We start from the raw sequence: 9,079 nt of genomic DNA, 5'->3' as shown, positions 1-9,079 counted from the left end.
GTATATTTTCTTAGGTTTGAGATGGTATGGTTGGGTTGATTGAGGTTCCTACACCTATATAATTTATTATTGGTTCAAAAATTTCACATTTATCTAGGCATCTGCCTGGTCTTCTGGCATTGGTATTTGTGAATGGGTTTGTTGCTGGGAGGGTTGCGGTTCACTATGGTTTCCTACTTCCACATCCGTAGTGTTAACGGATATGTTTTCAAAAGCTTCAACGGGCCCGCTCATGCTGTTAATCAAAACCAATAAAACAACGACCTCCAAAAGAAACATCATATTTATTTAAATTCACGTGTGGTTAGAATCTTATCCATATAGTAAACACATAGGTTAATACATTTATTTCCCAACTCTTCATTTTAAGATAATTAGATATTATTAAAAACCCATATTTCTTAAAACCGTGTCTCAGATACCACTTAAGTTGTCACAGCCCCCGACCCCTATACCCCGGGAGGGGAGTCGTGAACATCGAGTGGTGGAATCGGTGTTTATTAAAATAAATTTGCAGTGGGATATTTCATTTAAACTGTATTTAGGAAAAATGATCAGACTTATAAAAATACCATGATTCTTATTTCATAAACTGTAATAAAACCTATTTTTATACAAACATAAGTTTTATAGAGATAAACCATAAATTACAAAACACATTTCATTATTGTTGTGACAAACCACTTATTTAAGCTGGAAGCACTCATGCATCATTCATCTATCTCTAACAAGTCACGTGAAACATGTTTAAAAATATTTGATCAGCAGAAAAAATGGTGAGAGCATTCACATGTAAATGACACATTTTACAGCTACAACATTAAGATGTTTTACATCTGTCTACTTTCAAATTACCGAAAGGTACTTGTCACTCGACCGTATCTATGAATGTGGTCATATTACTTATTGGCTAACACTTGTCCAATAAGTAACGTGTAATAGCCTAGTAGGCAAGCATTATATACAAAACCCCCACAATACCAACAGTAACCATCTCGTAAGTGTACAGAGACTTAATCACTACAATGTACTTAAAACACTTTAAAAATATTTTAAAAGCATTTAGATTATCTATCATGATTTCAATAGGTTTAAAAACCATCATGACAGTATTGGAAAACAAATTGTCTCACGCAAAAGTGAGTTGTATAAAATCTCGAATGTCTCACCTTGTAAGCTTATAATAAACAAGCCATTCCTGGCATTAAACACTTAGGTTAAAGACATTGTAGCATATTTAAATTAGTATAAACCCATAAATTATAACGATAATCACGAGATTAGAAACTTTACACGATGGCACAATGTATTACCTTGTACAGGCAGAGCTTTTCGGATTCATGTATAAAAGTTTCTATCGATCGGAGAGGGTATCGTTACGACTACTCGGGTGTATTATATCAACTTCTTAATATAAGAAAAGGTGAGAGAAATCAGATTTGGGACGAGAAAATGAAGTCTGGATCCCAACCTATTTATAGTTGCATATAGGGTTGCTGAGTCAGCCCTAGCTAGGTCACATGGCAGGCAACGTTCACTGTTGTGTGACTACCACGTCGCGTAGCGTGAAAGACAAAAGATTTTTCGGATAACTGATAATGCTTCGCGTAGCGCGAAGGTGCTTGAATTCATATCTTCGCGTAGCGCTAAGAAACAAGTTTTCAGAGTCACTAAGGCGGCTCTCAAGCGGCGATGTGAGCGTGCGCCCATCACCCTTCGCCCAAGCCCCGTGCATTGCGCCATCAAAGCGCCACATTGTGCCCAGGCTCGTGCGCGTCGGGTGCTTCGCACCCTCCGCTAGGACCACTGTGTGTTATTTGTCTTATAATAATATTATCATATAAACTAGTCTTCTTATAAAAAGCTTACTAGTTTTATAATCTAGCGATTTGAGACAAGAACTCACTTTCTTATTTATACCAACGTGGAAAGATTCAATTTTCTTTCATCCACCAATGTAGGATGGGATTTACTTCTTTTATGGTCTTCATTTTTCCTTTTGCTTATTTTATGGATTGTTATAACGATGAACAGGAACAGCCTATTTATAGGCCCAAGCCTCATTCGTTATGTAACTCTAACGAATGCGGTGTTCCCGTAACAAATGAGCTCCCATTCGCTAAACATCCTTAGTGAATGGGTAATACTTTAACGAGTGAGCCTTCATTCGCTAAATCCCTTAACGAATGGGCTCTCTAACTTATTTAATAAATATCTTTTGTAATTAACCATTTTAAAAATAGTTAATTTGGGAAATCAACACCTGTCGATCTCAGCCAATGATTCATAGCTTAAGTGGTTGAAGTGAGACACCCCAAAACTAATTTAAAAGGAGAGGCATTGGTTCAAGTTTCACTTATGATAAAAAAACAAATAAGGATTTCAAGTTAGGCTATAGGGTTTTCTCACATAACACACGGATTTCTTCACTTTCTTATGAGGGTGCTTGATGATCATGTGAGACAGTGATACGTTAATGATCTAAATGACAATTTCTTTTTAAAAAAAACAGCACTGGATCTCAAATAAAATAGTGCTCAAGTTAAGTTTGGTAGTCCTACTTGTTCCAACCTATGCTATATTACTCCTTATCTCTCCGTTTGTTTCTCACATGATACAATAACTCTCTTCTTCACGGAATGCCGTTACACTGTAAGTTTCACCTCCATTTCCCGTTACAATATTATTATTATTATTATATTGCCACTTTTACCCTCTTAATTCGCCGAAGAAATGATGATGTTATTCTTGTTCACCAGCAATTTGTGAGCAGGATCTGTTATAACTTTACACTGTTTTCTAAATCTGAGTCTGAATCAAACATTTTACATGCTACAGTTTTTCAGGTTTTCCCATTACTTGATTGAGGTTATTGCATAACAGTTCAAACAATTTTAGGTAATAAGTTATGTTGAATTGATATTATTTACAACCATTTGTTGATTATTATATTAGCTTTCACACTCAAAGGATCTGCGTTGTGTTAGGTAAAAACTACTACTTTTAGGCATTTTTAGGTGTAACTATGTTAGGTAAATGCTAAAAGTTTCTGCTTTGTTCGGTTATAGTTAATAGTATTTTATTGTTGGGGTTAAACGAGCCGACCGACTCTTGAGCTACCCGAGCTCGAATCGATAGAATGCTCAAAATGAGCTGACTTTTTTTTAGCTCAAGCAGAGCCCGAGCCTCAAATAACACTCGGTTACTTATCGAGCCCAAGCTCGAGCCTTTTGTAATTTTAAGTTTGACCTCTTTTGGACTTTTATGTATTAACACATCACAGCCAAGCTCCAATCGAGCTTTGGCTCGTTTAAGGACTAAACGAGCCCGAGCCCTTGTAAGTCAAGACGAGCCTAATCGACCACGGGCTCGGCTCGATTCTGTATAGGTTTTTCTATTGTTTTCTTCATGTGTATATTGACCCCTTCATTGTAGTTCATTCAGTTAAATCAAGTTTATTATACATGGTTAAGCAACAATGTTACAGATTAGGTACAGGAATCTCAATTCAAGTTTTTGTGGTTTTCAAAAAGTATGCTATCTTGATTAATTCTATCTACATATTTGGTTCAATTCAAGGGGTCCCACTCCCACCATGGGCTTTAACCTGTTTTATATGATGCTTTCTTATATATCTTTTTTATGTGCTAAACCCGTACAAGTGATTGTACTGATGAAACTTAATATGAAAATACATTAACCATAAAGATGTCAAAGTCAACTCAGGGAGTTTACTAACCAACATTATAAGTATCTGTCTTCACATGATAATATAATATGCATCTTTCAAATGATCCAAAGTCATCTGGTGGAAATTTAAAAATAGCGATGCCTTGCTTTTGGATATTGTTGACAACGCATGGATAATATAGGGGTGGCAATTTTCGACATGAAACAGAAATAATCAGGTTGTGGGTTGACATATCTAACCCGTACAAAAAGGGTTTGACCTGTTTAATAGTGTCATGTTTTGTTTAAGTTGTTTAGTTAAACAGGTTGTGTTCGGGTTGACCTGTATAATTAAACAGGTCAGGTTGTGGGTTGACATATCTAACCCGTACAAAAAGGGTTTGACCTGTTTAATAGTGTCATGTTTTGTTTAAGTTGTTTAGTTAAACAGGTTGTGTTCGGGTTGACCTGTATAATTAAACAGGTCATGTTCCGGCTGACCCGTTTAACCCCTTTTGTTAAAAAGGTCGACCGTTGACCAGCTAACCTGCTTAATTAAATAGACCAACCCACTAACCCATTTATGACCCTTATTTTTACAACCCACCATTACCAACCCGATTAACATGTTTACAACTTGATTATTTCCCACCAACCCGTTTGACACGTTCAGATGAATGAGTTAAACATGCCGTGCTTGGGTTATACGAATTGAAGTGCGTGCAGATTAGGGTTGATGATTTTGAAACGAATGAATATATGGGTTGTGTGGAGGCTAGAAATAGTTGGTCATCTCATCTGTAATATGAGATGAATGAATACAAAATTACCCTAATATTATCTTAAATCTTAATCACATAGTTTAGTAGCAGTCCAGATTTTGAATTACATATGGTTTTTAATTCCAACTTACTGTTATTATCTTTTTGCTGATTTCATCTTTTGTATCAGTATTCATTTTTTCTGACATGAAAATATTAAAATTGTGAAGTGTAGGATACTAGGATGGCAATAGGGGCTGATTCACTTTTTTGTTGACCATCCAAGCACCATGAAATTTGTACCAAAGAAGGGATTGAAGTCAATTGTGTCACTCTATTTGAAAGGAAAATCAGCGCGGCCATTCAGTTTATTTCCAAAAGTGAAAGCGGATTATGGGGCGGGCAATACACCCGTTTATCTCAATGTGTATGACTTGACACCAATGAATGGATATGCATATTGGGCTGGCTTTGGTATCTTTCATTCTGGTGTGGAAGGTAATTTTGCTTTGTTAATTTATTTAGATTAAGGCTAATACCATAAAAACACTATTCTTTCTTATTTTTCATGGAAAAGATACTAACCTAATTTTGTTAAAGATAGTCTTTCAACTTGTAAAAATAGGCGAAACAGTCACTAAACTAATTTGTAGATAGTAAACTTGTCTAAAATGAAGGTACCTGTGAATACTTTTTTAAAAAGAATAACATGTAACTATTAAATTAGTCAAAATTGGATGGTGACAGTCAACATTTTTGTAGAAAAAGTTTATACCATATTATTTTCTCCAATTTTAGAGTTAGCAAGTAATTGTATAAGAGTTAAAAAGTCGCTAAATTGATTTTTATATATTAAAGTCTCTAAACTCGTCTAAATGCACGTTCAGGTGATTTTTTTTAATCAATGGCTTGTTAACTACTAAATTAGTCAGTTTGATAGTGAGACCCAACATTTTTGTAGAAAAAGTTTTATACCATCTTGTTTTGTCCGATTTAAGAGTTAAATAACAAGTCATTATATTTTTTTTCTAAGAGTACGTGCATTTTAGACACGTTTAATGACTTTAATCTACGAAAATTAGTTTAGTTAACAAATACTAAACCTTGGATTGACTAAACTAATTTTTATATATCGAATTTATTGAACATGGCCAAATTGTACGTACATGTGATTTGTTTTTTTTAAATAATGACTTGTTAACTTTTAAATTGGTCAAAATTTGATATGACATTCAGCATTTTACTGGGTTTGTTTGTTTGTTATTCGACAATCGACAGTTATGTAGAAAAAGTTTCATACTATCTCCAGAGTTAACAAGTCATTATTTAAAACTTTTCTAAAATTCATCCATTTAGACAAGTTTAGGGACTTTAATTTACCATTTGAGTGAATTCTTATTGCATTAAACATTTATACGTTAGATTAACTATATCTAACATCAATGGGTCCAACAGTTCATGGTGTAGAATATGGATTTGGAGCTCATGAATATTCATCAAGTGGTGTGTGAAGTTGAACCTCGGCAATGCCCTGGGTTCAAGTTCAGGAGGTCAATATTAATAGGGACCACGTGTTTGAACCCTGCACAGGTCAGAGAGTTCATGAAGCGTCATGTGGCTAACTACAATGGTGATACATATCACCTAATCGTTAAGAACTGCAATCATTTTTGCAACGATATCTGTTACAAGTTAACTGGAAAATCGATCCCAAAATGGGTTAATCGGATGGCTAGACTCGTTAATATTTTTTCGTCACTTTTTACTTTTAATGAAAGTCAATTAGGGGTGGTCATCGAATCGGTTTCTTCAATATTGAAGTTGTGATTTTTCAAAGGTGAATTCGAATTCAAACCGAATAATGATTTAATTTAGAAAAACTTATTTGAATTTGGAAAAACCTAATTAGGATAAAACGTCAATTCGGAACTCGATTCGAGTTAAACGCTATATATGAACGATCAATACCATTTTAGAACTTTTAAATAATATAAGAATTTTAATAGCAATCATTTAATAACAATATTTATTATTATATGTGTTGATTATATATAAAATGACAAAGTTGTCATAAAATACCATGTGTAGTGGATGGAGCCCCTATGGGGGTGTCATGCGCCATGCGGCGCCACGTCACCATAGGGGCTTTATGGCTAAAATGGGTGTAGTGGATGGAGCCCCCTGTTAATCATTATCTCTTTATTAATATTATTATTACTGATTAAAAATAATAAAATAAACCAACCAAACACTCAAAACCAACCCCCCCCCCCTCCCAATAGCGCCCCCGGGGCGGTGTTCCTGGCGCTATGGGCGCTCCATGGGGTGGAATGGTGTCCCACTACGCATGGTCTTAAGAGTACTTGAGGTTCTTAAATTTTTTGGGAGATCTAATTCGAATTTTCTGGTCGGTTTTGTTCAAAACTCAAATTCGTAACTTGATTCATAAACCAGAATTTGAATTCGAATCGTTCTTTAACCCCACTTGAAGTAGCCGAAAACCTAATTAAAAATCGGCTCATCTGGTTTTTCGAGTATGAGTACAGAACACCCTCAAACACTTCACCTCTACCTACCCTGTATCTAAAGGCGTGAATATGACGCAATATACCAATGAATATGTCGATTTGAATTGTGTTTTCTTCACCCAGTCAAGTCATAAAATCTATCTAAAAAGAGAATAAATCAAATGGGTTAAAACCTAGATAGTTTTACAGCACCACGTAAATTGCTACTTTTAATAAAATGTTAAACGTAATCTTAGTTAACACATTAATTTGACGTAAACAAAAGTGTTCAGTCTCAACCCGGTCTGTGGTCTGACATGTTTTCATATCTACCAAAAATGACTCATGTTAACCAGAATCTGTCTGACACATTGTCGGCTGATGTTTACATTGTAGGTTCGGTTTTCAGCTTTGTTTTACCTGATGCTCTTCGGGTTCCAGCTGTGGAACACAAAGACTTAGAAGTAACAGTTTTAGTTGTTTATCATCAATCTCCTCAAGGCAGAGACAATTGTCAACATCTTCATTGCTTCTTCAGTCTCCTTTGAAAAGCTGCTTACCCTCCTGTGAGTTGAAACGGTCTAGAAGTCGTGTCTGAAATAGTAAGGGATGATGAAGTTCACTGCTGAAACGTCCTTTCGGTGTATTGTCCGGTTTTTCCTAAACAAGGTTTATCAGAAGTCTGACATTCACCTAAAATAACTGTAATCAAATGTTTCTGAGTTTACTTTTTTATTGAAAATGGAATAATATAAGCATAAAGTTCTTGGAAAGTTTCTAAATGTATTCGCGCTATTGTCGACGTAAATAATCGCAGTAATTGTTTTAAAAAGGAATGCGATATTTGGACACCAAGGTGGTTATCAGGACACCATTTGAGGTCGTATAAGCCTATTCGAGTCGTATATGCCCAGCCTTTTTGTAAGCATGTGTCAATGTGTGTTTCTATGCCTCGTATAGCTCTATACGAGCCGAATTCTTAATGAACTATACAACCTGAATAGGATCTATACGAGCCGAGTAGTTATTAAATGATGAACTATACGACCCGAATAGGGTCTATACGAGCCAAATAGCTCATATCCAACGAAAACCTAAAAACCATGTGTTAATTTTTTTTATCAATAATGCGTAAAATAAGATATGAAAATGTTAAGTTAGTTAATTGATGATGATACTTATGGGTCGTATAGACCATATACGATTCGTATACGTATGATGTTTTCTCAGGTTCTATACGAGGTGTGAAGGCCTATATGAGTCATATAGACTACAAAAGGCTGCCATTTTGTTCCCTCCGTGCATGGGCCATACACGCATGGTCTATACAAGTCGTATAGATTTTTACAGACACATGGGGTGGTGTTTGTATACAACATCCCTATTAGTGTAGTTTAGATGAATATTACATATTAACAATTTCAATATATTTTATTATAATAACTTATTAAATGTTTATTTTACTCATATTTTTACTAAAAATGTAGAATTATTTATTTAGTTATTTCTTAACTAGTTTTTAACTAACTTTCAGGTTTTGATGATTTGCTTAAATTTCATTCTAATATTTTACCTTTTTATATATAATAAAACATTATTTGAGCATCAGAAAAGGAGTTTGCACTAAAAGGCAATCTCAATTACCTTACTTGGATCACCAATGATACCCATGTTCGAATGTTGGCCATCTCCACCATCTCAGAAACGTCTTTTCATAATGTTCAAGGTACAAGCGCTCGGCCTTTGAATGAACCTATGCCCCACATGCATCTTTGATGGAATACACACCCAAGATACAACTCTTGAAGATAGGAATGAAGACAGATAAAATCTCATCTACCTATTTACCTTGTGCTCCAGAGTGTTTTGATGCTCTTGCAAAACATTGTCGAACCAATCAAGGACAGTGAGTTTGTCATTCTTGTCGTCTCAAGTATACTAGAGGAGTACAATGGCCTCAAATCCACTCTTCATGTATGTCAACTAGTATTAAGCACCCCACGTATTGTAGTGGGGGCTTAAAACCATTAAAATGTAACGTTGAAACATTTTATCGAACTCGTGAGCTGATAGATGTGTTGGGCCACGCTTCGTGGAAAGACTATAAACCGAATGAAAAGTAGATGTAAAAACGTTCAACTA

General features: G+C 35.1%; 1 pseudogene across 1 annotated transcript; it reads left to right on the top strand.

Moving 5' to 3' along the window:
* The first annotated feature begins 2,582 nt into the window (after positions 1 to 2,582).
* On the top strand, positions 2,583 to 6,380 carry LOC143629323 (deSI-like protein At4g17486; annotated as a pseudogene). Its single transcript, XR_013152932.1, has 3 exons — positions 2,583 to 2,652; positions 4,666 to 4,928; positions 5,886 to 6,380. The product of XR_013152932.1 is annotated as a deSI-like protein At4g17486 (transcript).
* The last annotated feature ends 2,699 nt before the right edge of the window (positions 6,381 to 9,079 follow it).

This window comes from Bidens hawaiensis, unplaced genomic scaffold (assembly GCF_021521415.1).
Source record: "Bidens hawaiensis isolate Kalapana, Puna unplaced genomic scaffold, B.hawaiensis_p1.1 tig00005181_1, whole genome shotgun sequence".
NCBI classification, from domain to species: domain Eukaryota; kingdom Viridiplantae; phylum Streptophyta; class Magnoliopsida; order Asterales; family Asteraceae; genus Bidens; species Bidens hawaiensis.
The sequence above is the reverse complement of the archived record's forward strand: the minus strand, read 5'-3'. Positions and strand labels throughout refer to the sequence as shown.